This window comes from Corvus brachyrhynchos, unplaced genomic scaffold (assembly GCF_000691975.1).
Source record: "Corvus brachyrhynchos isolate BGI_N302 unplaced genomic scaffold, ASM69197v1 scaffold221, whole genome shotgun sequence".
Lineage (NCBI taxonomy): Eukaryota > Metazoa > Chordata > Aves > Passeriformes > Corvidae > Corvus > Corvus brachyrhynchos.
The window spans coordinates 3,773,550-3,791,694 of NW_008236622.1; the positions used below are offsets into that span (position 1 = coordinate 3,773,550).

Genomic DNA, 18,145 nt, shown 5'->3' on the forward strand with positions numbered 1-18,145 from the left:
GCACAAAAGCTCCTTCCCAGACCTGCATTTCTGCGTGTGGCCATGCAGTGGCACAGGAGACCAGGAATCTGTTGAATGTGGTGATTCTGAGGCAGGAACTGCTCAGGTGCGCGGGGTGGAAGCCTGACAGAAGAATGCCCACGTAGCTCAAAGCTCGGGCTGATGCCGGAGCAGCCGGCGGTGCCGCCCGATGGAGCCGGGGCTCGCTGCGGCGGGCACCGCCCGTGCGTCCCCGCCGGGGCAGGAGCAGAGCGGGGAAAACGCTGCCCTTCCTCTCTTTGTTTCTCTCCCTCTGCGCAGAGCTGGAAAGGCAGCATTATTTGGGGCACACTCTGCTCCAGCTCCTGTATGAGTTATCTACCCTCGGCTGCTGAATCCCGAGTGCTGACCCGCGGCAGGGCAGGAGCTCACACGGACGCGTCTGCCCGGCTGGCATGGCTGAATGCTTCTGCTGGGGTGCTCCCTGCTGGGCTGGTGCCACTCTGCGACAGTTCTGGCAGGCCTGCAAAGCCCAGTGCCTGCTCTGGGAAATGGCAGTCGTTTCTTTCCTTGCCTGGGAAAGGCTCAGGGTGCTCCGTGTACTGCATTTACCAGTTTTGTGGGTATTGCCTCTCTCTAATTGACCAGGCTCCTGGACCCAGAACACCCATTTCACACCTGGTAAGGAGAAGATATCCACAGGTCCCCACTGTTCATCCTTGGTACACAGTGAAACCATCCTCAGGACGGATCTTCATCAGCTGTCAGAGAAATGAAAAAGCTGTTTCATTCAGTTGAGGAGGGCAGTGTGATGAGGGCTGTGTCCCTTCCTGACATTCTGCAGCAATACTGTGGCTGCAGAATCCTCAGTGCACCAGGACAGCACTGCTGAGGTCCCTGTAAATATATAAATGGAAGATGGGTCCATTTTGTGCAGCCCATGCTGGGATGGTCATGCTTTCTGTAGTCCAAGGGATATTACGCCTCATTCTTGGATCATTTCTACTAAAGGAACCATTTCTTCCCTGGCAGCAGGGAGGAGGGGGAAGAGTCTGCATGAGAATACTTAATGGCTTTGGCTGGATTTTATTTCAGGCTTTTAGATCTCCTCAGGGTGAATGAAACAGGTTCAATTTTAGAATTAATTTTTGGTTTTGAAATAGAGCTTTCTTCCCATTTTCCTAACACTAAAATTTAGAAGGGTCCTAAAACTGCGAGTCAAAGTCAAAGGGAAAAAAAAGCTGAAAAGAAGCATTGAATTCTGACCCCTTCCATTGCCAACATCATCCCTCCTGCCTCTTCCTTCAAGCAAGAGGAGACACACAGGATTTATTCTGAAGGCACAGACACATCATCTGTAGAGCACAGTAATAAACAAAGTGTCTAGGCTTTGGAGCTATTTATTCTGGTACAAAGACTGATAAAAGGTGTAACTAAACAATTAGCTGATTCAATTTACCCCTAATGATAACCTCAATGCGAGGAACTTCATTCCTCTACAATTAAACCCTTGTGCTCAGAGACACCACACACATCCCGTCCTGCGTAGCAGGTCACGACACACAGATAAGGACACACGGATCCTCCAGCTGGCGATATTATCTGTAAATATGGCATTTCTTTACATTATTTATTTATAGTGACAACTATTCAGTGTGTGTGTATATATATCTATGTATATACATCTATTTAAAACATATGTCTTTGTGTATATACATAGATGTACCCACATCTACTTCCCACTGTAGCTGTGCAAGCTACATGTCTGCATTCTGCTCTGCCTCAGCTGAACTCTGCTGCAGATGAAGGAGGAAGATGTCCTGATGAGAAGGAATGAAGAGGGATGACAGCAGTTTAACTTCTATTTAATTAATCCATCATGATTGACTTCTGACGTTGCAGCAGTTGTGTTTAGTCTCTGCTGAGTGTCAGATCCAAAGACAGCTGCAGTCAGTGTTGCAAAGGAGAATGATCCAGACTGGGTGCTCCAATGGAGATGGTGCCCCACTGTTTTGGCTGTGGGGACTCCTGTGGGTGCAGAGGGTGACCTCACCGTTCTCCATGCTGGTTTCTGCCCAGCTCCAGAGTGGGAAAGCAGGGAGATAGGCTAAAGGGAAATCAGGCTGGGACACAAAATTAAAAGGAGGCTTCTCTTTGCCTCTTGATACTTGTGAAATATAAAAGTTTGAGCTGAAAGCAGGTGTAGCACTACTGGACTCAAGGAAATGCAAAATTTAAATCAAGTTGTTCCTTTGCAGTGAACAGTTTTTCTTGGCTGTACTCACACTGAGGTGGATCAGGAAATTTTTCCAATGCATTCTAGCTTCTATAGCACTGCAAGATACATCAGCTGCAGTTTAGATTTGGAAAAAAACAAATGACTGACAAAGCACTATTATTATTATGAGTTTACTTCTTCCCATGAACCAAAGTGGCATAGTTAACAGCATGCATGTTTGCCTCAGGATGCCATTTGGACTCTGACATTCCTCCTGGCTGGCTGTTACCCACAGCACACTGGGGTTTACATTTGCTTTTCTGAATCTTAGATTTCTGCAGACACCCCAGAAATGTTCTGATTCACTGTCCCTGTGGCACTTCCTGGTCAGTGAGCAGCCAACACAAGACACTTGTGGTAGAATATGGTATTTACTTTCATGAATTAATAAATTGTATAGCTGACCTAATATCTTTGAATATTGAAGTGGAATTTCAGCTTGAACATAAAATGTAAATCAATGGTTGAAGAAAATATTCCAAAATAGCACCATGGAAACCAGAGGAAATGAATTCATGTATAATTCAAACAGTTTAGCTAGGAGCAACTGTTCTATTTTAATACTACGAATGTTTCTAAATCAAAACCAGGTTCTGATGTTTGATTTCTTTTTCTTTGAGCCTGTTTTTTTTTTTGTAGATATGAATGGTAATTAAAAACAACAGTGAATTATGAAGCTATTAAAATCTGTGATTAAAAATTAAATAATGGAAGTTCTGTGATTTATGTTACTGAGCTCCTAAGGCACATTTAAAGCAAACTCACTAAGAAATTCATGCTACTTCCATGTCAGCCATTTTATTCAATACAAACCTCATTTACTGCAGAGATCTTACCAGGTTCCAGTTAATACTCAGTTAAAAATCTAGTTTATAGTATGGGTCAATATATTAACTTCTGAGCCCTATGTTATTAGTGGCCTCAGGTGGAAAACTATTTTAGAGCTTGCTAAAGATGAGTATTTTATCTCGTAGAAGGAAAGGCGATGTGTTTGGGGTGGGCTCTTCAAAGTCAGAGGTTATTTTTATGAGAAGTGGCACAGTCCATTTATGCAGCCCTTTTTGTGAGCCTGGTAGTGCCACTTGCCTGACTCTCATGGACTCAAAACTCAGTGCACATAAGAACTGATAAGATGAAGTGCCTGGTGGAGCTGGACTCGCTCTTAGGGCTGCAGAGCAATCAACACGCCCATCTTTCCTCAGCACACCATTACTATAGTTTATATATTACATATATAAACAAGGGTTAGTACTACAGTTAATGGCCTCTGCCCAACCACGTTGTTTGTTCCAGCTTGGTTTGAGGCTCCTGCCTTGGTAGCCCAGAATGTTCATGGGTTATGAACTGGATTTAACAACAGGATCTAATAGAAGGGAGTAATTAAATACCTAATTGCTGTTGCATAAGTGCTTTGAAACACTCCCATGTTTCAAATTTATGTAAACCACCTGGGAGAGAGCCCGAGGCTCACAGTGGATTTCTTCAGGTTTTAAACAAAAACTTTAGACATGAAGTTCCCACAGTGTTTCTTATTTTAATTGATGCAATTACTGTGAGAAACAATATCATTAGCCCACTTTCTGTTATTTATTTATAAAAAAATTCAGGTGCAGCACAATGATATTTTTCTTAGGCCTTGACATGATCCATCAATAAAGAAAGATTATTTAAATTACTCAGCAGCCTGGAGACAAGGGCTGTTACTACATACCATCCCACCTCAACAGGCAAGCACATAATTTTCTATACATTGATACAAATGACATGGATATTTTTTGAAATGCCATGATGTTGCAGCGGGGATTACTGCAACAAGCATATTTCAAACCAGGAGTCTCATGGAAAGCGAAGTATATATGGCCAGATTCGTGGTAGATGTTTCAGAGATGTTTATTTCTCCAGCCGCATGGCCGGGGCTCAGCTCAGGAACTCCCCCAGTCACGGGACCCGAGGGTCCTTGGCCACCCCGGGGACCACAAACCAACCAATGGGAAACAAAGGTGACCAGTGGCAGGGGGACCCCGTGCCTCCCCTCACGGCCCCTCTCCCCCAGCTCCATGGCAGGGGGGAGGGACCCCAACACCATGATGCAGAAAGAAAGAATATATTTGTTGTGGTATTTTTTTTTCTGTGAATCTAGAAAATAAGATTCAAAAAAATGCATGCTCTCTTTTGGCTATCACTGAAACCCTAAAGGACAGGTTTATAAACTGCTGGAAAGCATTCTGCATCAGAGTAATTCAATGCACAGAGGCCTTTTTCTCACCTTTAATGAATTACAAAAAAGAGAAACATAAACTCAGATTTTTGCACTGTCACTGCTCCCCACTGGGACAGACAGGCTGTAGAGATACTGATGGCATGAAGGGACCACCATTCAGCTGGCACCAAATGAACAAAACAACTACAGGAGCAGAAAACCTGCTTTATCACCTACAACCTTCTCCCTCACCCACCACAAAACAACAACTCCAAAGGACTGGCTTCTCTGGCATGGGTTGCAAATTATCACTGTCACAATTACTTTACTCCCTTTTCCTTCTTTACACTTTAAAAACAAAATGAGATCAGTCTGCAAGCAGATAATGAAACCTAGATGAGGAGATGGCCTCACAGAGAATAGAATGTGTACCCATGCTGATGTTGTAGGGATTGAAATTTATTATACTTTATGAGGCATAATCACTACATGTCTCTCTCATCAAGGAATATTTTATCTCAGAGTGCTGTGCAGCTGATGTCTTGAGGTTTTCACATAAACATCTATTAAAAGGAGAAGCTAACAGGTCAAACTGCACTTTACTGCAGAAGAGAAAGCATCAAGGTTCAACAATAAATTTGAGGATATATACTGAGCCAGGCAAGAAATTGGTGAAAATCAAAGTCAGATCAAGATAAAAAAAGAGAACCATGGCTTACTCCATGTATCTTCTAGCTCACATGTCATCCAGCTCCTGTCCACGGGCACCTTGAGATGGGGAAATAAGGTTTGTTAACACAGAGGAGTGGCTGGAGTTTTTAAAATAAAGAATCATTTGTTGTAAAGCACTGCTACCCTTCCTTTAACAAAGCACTCACTTTGCTGTGGCTGCTGCTTACTACATGAAAGATAATCCACCCATTACTCTGTTTACCTGTTCATCAAACTTCTCATCCAGCTGGTGTTTCATCTACAAGCAGTTTGAAGCAAGCATGACATCTTTGGATCATGTACTTTGAAAAGATCCCATTGCTGTGAAGTCCAGGTGCCCAAAGGAAATGTTTATGCTAAAATAAAATGTAGTGACAAAACATAGGTATGCGGTTACAAAATGTTAAGGATAAATGCAACAGTCTGAACTGTTTCCTTCTGACTTCCTGGCTTTGATGGTCCTGACTGCACCAATCTCTGGGAGATTGCTTGGCTGGAACTGAGAGCTGACCCAGAGCAAGTCACCAGTAGCTCTGTAGGGGTCTGCCCTGCATAGATTCAAGATACTGAAACAATAGATAACCCTTTTATTTTATTTTCTTTAAGTCAGAGTCTTGGACATTCAAAATCTCAAGCTGCTGCATTAAAGTCCTGCTATAGGATTTGCCTAGATATATCCTTAATTATAGTACCTTACTGACTCCACATTGATGCAGCTTCCTGAATGCATTTGCACTGACAAATTGGAGTTGTAACAGATATCCTGGAATGTGGGAAGTTAAAAAAAAAAAGGCAGTAGGGAGGCAACATGTAAGCAGAGGAATATCTCTTTTATAATGCGTGTAGTGCTTGGAGTTTTAGCCCAGAGAGGCAGAGTGATGGAGCAGGAGATGGAGAGATCAATACTTCTTTACATTGTCTACTAGATGCTGAATCTGTCAGGAGGTGACCAAACCATAGCTAGAAAAGAAAAGGCAATATTCTCATAGTTATGCTTACCTAAAAGGATTGTGAATACTAAGATAGGAATTAAAAATGCTCCCAAAAAATATATTGTTGAAAGTCTGAAGCCTGCACCAACCCTGAGGATACATGGTATTGCTTTTATTGTTATTTCTAATAATATTACTGGAGAAGTAAAGACTCTAAAATGATACTAATGAGAAATAATAGCAGAGGTTGTAGGTCCAGAGGTACTGCTCTCATATAGGGTTTGTGCTGCACAGCTAAAAAAGCACCAGAAGTTTTTCTAAAAGCATTGATTTGATTATTGTTTCATTTTGCTCGCAATAACATACCTTTCTGGTTTTTTAAAGAATATTTTTTTCCTCTTGTTAATTCTCCTAGTTTTCCTGTCCTCACCTCTTGTTTATCGACAGGTTTTGCTCTAATCTAATTCAACTGAGCTGCTCTGTGTCCACTCATACCCTCAATTACCTTGCATGACATGCCCTTGGTAGCAAAGCATCTTTGCCTACTACAACTCTACTGCTGCACTTTCTTTGCCTGACACTGCCATAGTTTGCTTTCTGCTTAAAGTATCAGTTCAGTTCTTCACCTGAGCAAACCTTAATGGATTTAGTGATAGTCTGCTCCTCTCCAGGCATGTGAGACCTGCTGAAGTAAGGCTTGATAACATTCCCTTGGTTTTTTTCATAGTGTCTGAGCAGAAATACAGCACAGGGATAGAGGATCATGCATTTGCTCAAAAATAATTCCTGATAAAGTTAAGGAAAATTTATTGCCTTTCATTTATAAATGGAGGTTCTGTTGTCCTGACTTCGGGAGCGTTCATGTCCCACACAAGTTACTCTACTGTTGTGACTTTCAGTAGCAGCAAACTGACTTTGTGCTGAGAGACACTGAGATTATCAGGTAGATGCTGCTGGATAACTGGAAATTCTGTGAAATGCTGGCCACACTGTGCAAATCTTTCTAAATCACGTTCACATTAACCTTAACACTACCTGTAGCAACATCCTGCTGATCTGGGCTTCAACAGCTCCTGTACAGGTGTTTTTGCAGACTGCTTTCTCTAACCTGACTGTTAATAGTTACAGAGTGGGAATATTTGTCAGGTTACCAACTCTTTTGACAATCTGGATAAGAAACAGTATTATAAATAAGGCAGCTTCCATGATTAAGTATCCAGATTATACAGTCCTTATTCAGCCAAATCTTTATAACCAGTGAGTAAACATATTCCATAAGAAAACCTGGCTGAGGAAGCATTGCAAAGCTAGGTCAAGCAGCTCCACTCTGAAGGGTACTTCATGATGAGGAACATTGTAGCAACCCTCTCAAAAAGCTATAGTTGTCTAGATGTCAATTTATCAGCTAGTGCCACTCTTTGTTTTTATTATAGCTACAGATATAGCTGTCTAATACCTAAGGGTAGCCTATAAAACTTATATTTTTTGAAGGTAAGACTTGTAGAACTTATTCATACATGGTAAAGACTAATTCGAATACAGTTCATGGGTGTTTTGTTGTGTTGGACATGACCATTAAAATAGCATGTATGTCATCAATACCCAAGTTAGTAAAATGCAGCAAGGGAGAGAAAAGAAAATCAATTTCTAGAACTTTGAGAGTGGCTTGTGCTCTGCTTCCCTCCTGAGATTTTCAGCCTCTCAAAGAGCTAGTTTAACACCCTGCAGGTCCTGTCTTCTCCTTAATGGAAATGCTTCAGTCACATTTTATGTTCCCTTTGAAAAATCAGACATCTTTAAGAATACTATCTCTGAAAATATAGAAAACTCTATTTCGCTATTCAGTACTTTGTGGAGATTAATAATCCAGTTAATACAAGTGCCTGTAGCTATTCCTGTCAGACAGGATCATTTTAATCCTCTCTCTGAATCCCCTGTATTTAGCTAGTTAGTTGTGGTAAGCATGAATTCCAACAGAAATATCACTCACAGCACTCAGTATTTTCAGGTGTGTTGTATTCTTGTTAGAGTCTATGGGACCTGTGTGACAGCATTAGTACCTAAACTGCCATGCTAAGACATTGCAAAACAAACCTCCAATTAGCTTGAGGAAAAATAGAGTAACAGATCTTCTCTAGGGTAGATACATTTGCTTCATATCTAAGAAAGGCATGCTTCAGTTATCTTACCAGGGCTTAACAGCTCTGTCCCTGGCTCAAATTTGTTGTTGACATTGTAGCCATAACAGGGCAGAGGATGACCTGTTGTTCATACAGGAGAAGGAAAAGGAGTTAATTTTGTTATGGAGAACACAATGTACCACAGGTATGGTACAAATATGTAGCATTTAGCTCACAAATTTGCTGAGCTATCACCTATTCCAACTGAGCATTCAAGGCTGCTACCTGAGAGGTCTCTGAGAAAATTTAATAGTATGAGAGGAAAAAAGAGTATGCAGGACCTCATGGTTTGTTTTGTAAGAATGAAAAAGAGGAAGAGGAATTCAGCTCAGAGTAAAGCCCTTGTTTGCAGACCTGTTAGGGAGCACATCTGACTGTGGCTGAGCACTGCTCCGTATCCCAAGGGTGCGAACATTGATCCTGTCCACTTGTAAGGCAATTTCACACACACACAGAAACCTGCTGGTAACAGCACCTTAACACTGGCTTCACCCTGGCTGCAAGGGTGATCTTCCACAGGCACCCCAATCACCCAGCAACAGGAGCAACGGGACAGGGCTGCTTTTATAGACACTAAAAGATAACACAGCACAGGCTTTACATTAGCTAGCAACAAAATTGTTTTACTCATTTATCTTCTGCTCTTTTTTTACCTTCTTACAGTGAACTGAATTCTAATTCCAGTTTTCATTCAAATTGCTTTTAGATTCAGCATTTTGAAATGCTCTTCTGTGTTCAGCACTGCCCTCCTACCTAAGCAGCCATTCCCCACCTCCCCTGTGTCTCTAATGTTTAGAGCAAGCAAGAATGTCCTCTCTTAGCCTCTCTTGTAGCAGACTACACAAGCTAAGCTAAGCTTTGTGCCAAATCAGCTCTCCCTCTCCAGGTGATCTCAGAAACACTGTTCTTCACCTGTTTCAGTTTATACCCACTGAATTTGTTCTCTAACATGAATTGTCAGAAATGCATGGTGAACACCAGTATATCTGAAGGGGTTTGAATCACAGAACAACAGGTTAGAAGGGACCTCAAGGATCATCTGGTCCAACCTTTCTTGGGAGAAGCACTGTCTAGACAAGATGGTCCAGCAGCCAGTCAAGGCAAATCTTAGAAGTGTCCAGTGTTGGGGGATCTGTCATTTCCCTGGGGAGATTATTCCAAGAGTTAATTGTTCTCACGGTGAAAAATTTTCCTTACATCTCCAGCTTTGTAGTCACTTTTTAAATATAGGAACATGGTGCACACAAATAGTTCCCTATCCCTGGTATCCTTCCCCATGTCATGTTCAGAAATGCTGAAAGGTAAATACAGATGTTTGGAGGAATCTGAAAGATATACTGACTATCTCAGCATATATCAACCTGATGCTAAAGAGTGTCTGGAAGAAAGGCTGTGAGAGAAAATTGCCTTAGAAATGCTGACCAAAATCCTTGTCTACTGTTCCCTCTCTACACTGCAGATTTATATCAGGTTTTATATTGCCACTGGATTTACAGGGCCAGGATCTTGCACAGAACCAGATGATTGTTGTGGGTTCCAACCCAAACCATTTTGTGATTCTATGATACAATATTGGGTGGGGTTTAAATTATAAATACAGATGTAGCACCAAAATTTATGTCAAAGCTCTCTTCTCTGTAACTGAAGGGCTTGGATTAACCCTTTACTTCTGCTGCTCCCTGCTCTGCCAGACACATATGGGCTCTGTGCAGGAAGGTGTAGTACTCAGTCCTCATATAATTGACAGCAAACATAAATATCAAAATAAGTTTTAAAATATTTTCTAGGTAGCTCTTGCATTCTCTCCCTTGCACAACACCTACTGAGCTGTGACCAACAGCCACGCTAGAGAAACTGTATTTTAAAATTTCTTTTACCAGCGTGTCTAACAGTTTGACTGCAGAGCCTCAGCCCCTATAACTAGTATCTCTGCTGTCACTTCAGTGATTTGGAAAGGACTTTTACCTGCTGCAAAGCTAGATTTGTTACATGATGACTTGAAAAAAATCTGAATTTTTATTTCAATGTTTATGTAAAATTATCTTTTAAAATTCACATATCACACAACAAAAGACAGCAAGAACAGAAAAGGAAATGCATAATTTCTTTAGAAATAAACAAAACTTTTAAAATTAGCATTACTGTCAAGAAAATTGTTTTTCTGTGGCAGTAAGTACTCCTTCTTTCCCTAGAAGGTACTCTTAAAGTCCTGTGTTATGGTTATTGCATTTCCCTTTCCACTTTCTCAGCTGCTCAATATCCAGAACATCATGAGATATAGGCATCCTGCAAAATGGCTGTTGCTGTGGACACCTCATATATTTAATTGAGGAAAAAATAGCTGAATAAGCTTTCATTTACAAACCAACAAAAGCTGCTTTGACAGCCTTAACTTGAGGATAGCTTTCTTTTCTTCTGCTTTCTTTATACCTCCTATTTCAGTTTTGTTATCTATTCACAAAACAAATGTTTCCACTTAATTTTCTATCCTGTTTCTTTCTGTATTTGAACAGGAAATGTTTTTAGGAAATCCAGAACGAGGACTTAACACTTGAGATGGGAATGGTGGCCATTCTGTATTTCTTTTTACAGTAGTACTAATGTTCGAATGGGCTCATTTTGTGCTTTGACCAGGATAAATCAGTACCCTGAGCACACATATTATGCAATATTATGACTGCAAAAAAAAGTCTATATATCTCAGCTGTGAGCAATTATTCTCCCTTGCAAATGCCTTCAGTGTCTAGGGCCCAACTGACGAGTTTGAGATAAGTGAATGTACTGCTTTTTAAAGATACCCCAAACAACTATTTCTCATTTACACATAGATGAGATAGAACAGCTGGGTTGAAGTTAAATGGGGTTCTTTAAAAGTCTCAGCTCCAGCCTATTTGTCTTTGGGGCAGAGAAGTCTGTGCACATTTAACTTTTTCGAGAGCAGTTGTGCAAATCAACCAGAACCATCACCTTTGTTTACACTTTAATGAGTTTAAATTCTTTTTAAACCTGAGCTGATCCAACCCTCTCATTTGCATTCTTTCTTCCAGAAAAGCTCCATATCTTCCCTAAGTAGTCTCTAGAAACCAAAACAATGTTTCTTGCAGAGATTTCAGAAGAAATTCTGTTTCCTGGCAACCTCTACACATGAGGATAGGCAGAGTTCTGCTTCTCCCCTAACCAGCATTGTTCCCTCCTAGAACAGCTGATAATTGCAGCACATCTGGGGCAGGAGAAAAACTTCAGCAGAGTTCTGGTCTGGACTGTAAACCCCCCAACATGGCACATGGCAAGTTAATCCAGCCCTGACTTAGCCTCTGGATAGATGGCTAATAGGGTAAAGTCATGGCTCAGCCATATGGTGGAGCCTATTTGCCATATGTTCTAACATATGCTTTAATACTGCTCATAAATTTCCTTAATAAATTAATGAAAAATTAAAGGGATACCCTGCTATATCTAAACACAGATTTGATCAGTGGATTGGCTGTTTTGCCTCACTGCTATTTTCAGTTCCTGGATAATTTTATTCCAAAACTATCAGTAATTCTAAAGAATAAAATAGCAGTATTTGTACAACCATGTAAATCTGAGATCACTGAATTTGAGTGTACTTACAAATACTCAAATACACCTAAAAGGAATTCACAGGTGTCACAGAAGTGGAATATTCACTTGGCAGTTCCTGAATGCCTGAGAGACTTCTAATGTTTGTTCAGTTCCTCTGTGATCTCTTTATTTGACTTTGAATGATCTGTTTAGTTGCTTAACATTTAATAGAGTAAAAATTCTATGAATTCTATGAAAATTCTATGAATTTTTACTAATATACATTGTATCAGAGGATGGTTCATATCTTTTAAAAGGGATTTTGTGTCTTGGAAACAATCAAATTTCTAGATGAAGTCAATGACAATTCCAGAACTGGTTCCTCAAGGTAGAGGAAGCCACAGCAAGTACTGAAATCAATAGAGAGCCCTAGAAGCAATTGTGAGGATGTAGAAGAGATGTTGAAAGCCTTTACTTGGCTTTACTCATTAAGAACTCTGTAACTTAGTGAATTTGCAGGTTGCTTTGGTGCTGTATCAATGACAATAAAGTTTTAAATTCCTAGAAAATGAGTATCAATGTATCCTGATAGCTGCACCCTTGGAGTGACTGTAATGATTAAAAAAACATTGACTTATCCACCAAAATCTGGTCCTTACATGAGACAATCAGTCTGGGAAAGGGAAAAAAGGTCGCAACATGGGAACTTGACCGAGGAAAACCAGGCTTGAGGGATACCACATGCTGAGACTCCCCAGTCACAAAAAATATTCACAGAATGGAACTGTGCTTACCTGTTTTCCAGGGATTTTGAGAGCTGCATACATTCACTGTGCATTCACACTGTTGTGTTGAATATTCCATTAGATTCTGCTGTATTCCCTCTTGATGGGCTGGAAAGCGTGGTTCCTTTTCATTGTTCTGTGTTTGTGGTTTTTTCAAAAGCAATCCACAACTCAAACAAGTGGGAATAATGCCTCCTACTGTACCGTCATGGGAACTGTTGATGCACATAGACAAGCATTAGCATAAAGGATAATAAATATAAATAAACTGTGAATTGAATAAAAGGCATACATCAGCTATTCTGCATGGATCTCATGAGCAGCTTCATTTATCTTTCATGAAGGGTCCCTGGTGTCCAAGTAGGTTCATCCATATCCACGAGAGCTTGAACCACGTTGTGCAAATACTGAAGGTTCATGCTGTGGTTCTCCTGTGATTCCCCAGAGCAGAGACACTCCGAGTGAGGCTGTGTAAAAAAGAAAGTTTAAAAGTAAGTCTGACTTCTAGTAGTGTTTCAGGTAGATTTATGGGGTGGGGAAAATGTTGTTGGGTTTTTTTTTTTATTTTTATCAGATTAAACCCAAGAAATTAAATTCTCTAAATCTATTATAGTATTATGGTATCACTTTCGACAAACATAAATTTTTTTAGCAAGAGTAATCCTTTTTGTTTGATAACTTGTCAATTCTAGGGAATCTGAGGGAAAAGAATGAATAATATTTGGGTAGTTTACCCCCTGAATGTAATCTGCAGTTTTGTAGAAAAAGAGAATAAATAGAGACTGTATGTTCTGCTGCTCAAATTCTTCTCCATGGTCTTCACTTTGCCCTTACCCTGGGCTCTGGGCAGTTGGCTCAGGGAGACAGATGCTGAGCTGGCATTTCCTCCACCTAAAACTTGATTTTGATTTGCTTTTTAAAATATGCATACCAAAAACTGTACAAACTACAAAAAAGAAAAGGCAACTAGAAATTCTCAGCTTCAAATAACAATGTTAATTTTTAATTAAGACAAATATTTATGATCTAGCAGACAGTTTTAGAGAACTGAAGTTACAGATCTATTTCTGGATTCCTATTTTAGGTCTCAATGCCAGATATTAAGTACTTTGCTTTGTTTGCTCAATTTAGATAGTCTTGCTGGCTTCAAATGAGCCTGCTCCTATGTTTAAATCCCTGGATGAATAAGCCCCTCAATCTGGCCATATTAAAAAAATTGCATTATGTATAAGGAAACTCCCAGGACTTTTACTGATATCTCTTGTGGAAATATTTGAGTTATCTCAATGTCGATAAGACCAACAGCTTAAAACCTGTGAAAGACACAAAGCTTTACAGAGCAACCAAAGTTAATTTAAACTGCAAATACGATAATAAGCTGGAATAAGAGTTCCAAAAGATTATTTATCGATATAAGTCTTAGGCATCTTTGATTTTCCTGTAAATTTGAAACTGATATCTGCATTAATAGTTTTGCAGTATTTTATGTCACCAGAATAAATTAGTTTTAATGAACTGACACTGTTTTCAAAAGGCCTTTGGCAATGTGCAAGCAGACATTTTGTGCAGACTTTTAGCATTTTTCTTTTTTAATTTATGTTTTTTAAGATATCATGAGTTGTCTGCACCGTGCCATGAATTGTAGGGTTTGGCTACACTGTTAATCTGGAAGCCATCCATTTCATCTATCTGTGGTATGGGGCAAAAAGCCATTCATGAAAGCCCTAGAATAATTTTTATCTGATGTCAATGAGGACAGCTTAGTTTTAGAAAAAATGTTCCATTTTATAAGAGGCCTGGCCCAACAAAGCATGAGAACATAAGCCATGTTTTTGTTCAGCTTTACATAGTTCCACTTATTTCAGTCCTTTGACAAGAAACTGAGTGACAATTATTACACATATTATAATTGCAGAAACTCAATTTCCTTTACTCCTTAAAAGCTGAAAAAAAGCTATTCTAAATCAAAGGATTTTACTCTTGGGCTTGTCAAAACTTCATGAATAATACAGATTCACAGAAGTCCTGTTTGAAAATGTCACAGTCTTCTTATCATCACTGAGTTTTAGAACTGGAATTTATTATTCTTACTTTATTGTATTTTTTTCTTTCTTAGAAGAGTAAGGGGTAAGGAAACGGTGTTTACACCTGATTAGGTTTTCCTTGGTTTTGGTATCACGTCCTTATCACAGTGTCTAGATGCTCAGTAAATGATGTATTTACCCTGTGTGCAGAAGAGCACAAATGTATTGCCCCAATCCAGGCCCTGAACACACCCTGTGTTTGGATAAAGGCACGAGCTCCCAGGTGCTGCTTCTATCAGCCCCTGCAATGGAAACTGTTCACCCCAAATTAACCTGTTTTGCTCAGGAAGTGACTTGGATAATAAGGCTCAGGAGCAGACACAGAGAACACAGCATCAACCCTGGGACTATTTGCTGCTACAGGAATTAAAACAAGGTGAATTCAGCATGATGTTTCACAAAGATCCAGATTTACCCCACTGCCTCCAATGCAGAGTTCTAACAGCATTACCTGCTAAAAAATCCCCAAACCAACAAACCAATAGCAGCAATAATACTTCATTCAATTAAGATAGCTCCTGCCCTTTTCTTGCTGGAATTTCCTCCTCTTCATCTGATTTTCATTGAATTGCATTTAAAAATAACAAAGTCTAGATAACAGAGAGACATATACATATCTTCAAAAGAAATTATTTATAGTGACCCCCTGAAGATTACACCAACATTATATATTCCTTCTATACATAGCACCATGTGTTTCTTGCTCTGTATTTTCCTAGTGTTATTTTTCAGTAGAGAATGTGTTCAAGATATAGGCAAGAATTCAGAAATCCATATTTAGAAATGTATAGCCAAAGCCTTCATATTTTCTTGAAGCTGTATGGCTTAATAGTATCTCTGTAGGTGGAATATTAATGTTTTCAAATAAATTAATTCATAAAAAGACCAGTGACTTAAAAAAACCCAAAACATACAGACCTGCATCATCAAACTATATATTGCCATATTAATGTTCAACTGTGCAACAGAGCTGGGTGATGAGCTGTAAACCCATGAGGAATGATAGCTAGAAATGTGCTTCAGCTTCAGTTTCCATTATTCTTGGCTTTAATATGTGTGTGTGGTTGGGGTTTAGGCTCATTTCTATTCCCCTTGTTTCGAGAGAGAGTCAGAACAGTAGGAAAAGCAAACAAATAGTTTAAACTGTAGCATTCAAAAATTGCTATGAAATAAAATCCACATATTAAGACCAAAATGGGAAAGGCTCATTTTTTTTTGGTATGCTATCTTCTACTGGGTTTCATTTTTCCAAAAGAAGAAAACTCATAAAGAAATGAACTACAGAACTACGTTCGGGCTTGAAAACTATTACAGAACTTTGAGCTGCATATACTTATGGCATAGAGTGGAATAGAGCATCAAGGATGTAATCATAGCTATTTAATATGATCAACATCTTTTGACTGAATTCAAGGGAAAGCCAGCTACCAAAATAAGGTATTGTATCACCAAAAGTCTAATCTAACCCATCTTTCCTTGTTTGCAAACTCTGCCATTACATACGTTTTTTAAACACAATTTTCTAAGGCTGGATATCTGTTTAAGGTCAAGGATACCACTTCTGCTAACTGAACATTTCAAAATATGTAACAAGTAGATTTTCTTGCAGTGCCTGGCCTTGGAATGGGGCAATTTATTAGCATTTCTTTTCACTAGACAATTAACTGAAGCCAGATAATTGAGTTATTTCTCTTCAGTAAGGTTAACTTCAGTAAAAGACCATACAGTGAAGTAACACAAAGGTGGTACTTATTATGGTATAATAATGGTAATTATTTATGTCTCTTGTGACTATTCAAGTGCTACATCTCTATACTCTAGTAAAATTGCTATTATATACTCTTTAATTGTTAGAGGAATGGCCAGTGCTTTATGGAAATGATAGAAGAGGAGCAGTAGGAGACGGAGGAGGGTTAAAGACATTAAATTAGTGTCTGTCTTTGGCTAGTCATGGGAACAACTGATGGTGCTGATTCAGGATCCATCATGCCCCATAGCAGCCACTTCACAAGGAAAATGTCACCACAGCACTTACATTAATGGCTTTTGAGCACAGAAAGACCTCAGTTAGGAGGCTCTGAAACATCACTCAAGGTAACCTGTCAGTAAAGAGAAATTCATACTACCAAACTACTACAATTTTGTATCTCCAAAGGTGCTTCCAATACTTTCAGTACTCTATTCATTTGGTTTTGTTATTGGTACATCTGCTGCATGGTTTTCATTGATTTCTCATGAAAATGTTCCTTTTGAGGCAGTTGTATTCTATCACAACTCAGGAACAATGGACCACAGCAGCACGTTGAATCTCAATCTCCAAAACAGTGGAAAAGAACAAATTAACAAAAATAGGCTCCATCTACCTCTTACCCCTACAATTCTGTAAACTACCAAACATAAGCCATTGTTGACTTTTGCTAACATCAGTGTGGAATCCTAATGAGTAAAATCTAAGTGAGATAAAATGGAGTTACATATTTACCATTGGGGCAATAATTTCCAGTAGCAGTTTGGCAGCCATGTGTGTAATGCAGAATACTTCTGCAATAGAAAAAAGCACTACAATCTTTTCTTTAGCTGCAGTAAGATTTGACTGGAGCTGTAAAAGCTTCAGGAGAAGAGGAGAACCTCTAAGTTTGAAGAGTAGAGAAGCTTGTAAACATGTATTACTAATACAAGGTGGTTGACAGCCCTGTGTGAGGTTTCTATAGAAGAGTGCCAAGACAGTATATATTAAAGAGAAATCTGATGGTTCCAATGAGTCTTTTGTTCCTTTCACTGCTCTCCTATTCCAGTTAAAATACATAGCAACATAGTACTCAACCTTGATCTGAGCTCTGCACAACTGAGATTTATTAGGACAATAATCAGCACAGCCCTCTGGCTGTGATTTCAATAACAATGACCCTATTTGAAAAGTTGTTTATATTCCTCAAGTTTGTATCTGAAACACAGCCGGTTTTCAAGGTGCCCCTGTTCCCCTCAGTACTCAAGCCTCTTGACTAGTCACGTGGAATAGCTGTCATGGAAAGAAATCCTTTGACATCAGAAACATGAAATATGTGCTTCTGGGATGTGAAGGAATATGCCTCAACTCTCTACTCACTCCTGCATTTCAAGGTTGCTTTGCATACTTCACAGCAGCTTTCTCTGCCCAAGTCTGGCTATTACTTCAAGGACTGGGCCAGTCAAAATACCTTAGCACTGACCTGTATTGAAAACTTGATCCTTTCCTCTCTTTAAAAATTGCTTAAAAGTCTCTATAAATGCACTTGCTGTTCACAATTGCCCCAGAAAAATCTTTTAAGGAGTTTTCAGTTTCTTAAATGTTTATCCAGCCACTCTTCAGATGGTTGGCTCGTTGGCCTGTTACTTTAATTGACTTAGGTGGATGTGCAGCTATTTTAGCTCGAGGATGCTGAGTGGACAGCTTATGTGTTTAAGGCAGAC

General features: G+C 39.5%; 1 long non-coding RNA gene across 8 annotated transcripts in view; it reads right to left on the reverse strand.

Annotated features, from left to right (window-relative positions):
• LOC108444764 overlaps window positions 1-18,145 on the reverse strand; it is a 250,212-nt gene that overhangs the window by 30,797 nt on the left and 201,270 nt on the right. For 2 of the 8 annotated variants that reach the window (XR_001859441.1, XR_001859442.1), the window contains exons 3-7: window positions 12,904-13,078; window positions 12,621-12,826; window positions 5,392-5,524; window positions 5,177-5,225; window positions 658-740 (exon numbers count right to left, since the gene is read on the reverse strand). This is a non-coding gene — a long non-coding RNA (uncharacterized LOC108444764). Of the gene's footprint in view, window positions 877-1,579; window positions 2,314-5,176; window positions 5,226-5,391; window positions 5,525-8,289; window positions 8,362-12,620; window positions 12,827-12,903; window positions 13,079-18,145 lie in introns of those variants that run through there. The other 6 variants (XR_001859438.1, XR_001859440.1, XR_001859443.1 and 3 more) reach the window with 5 other exon arrangements.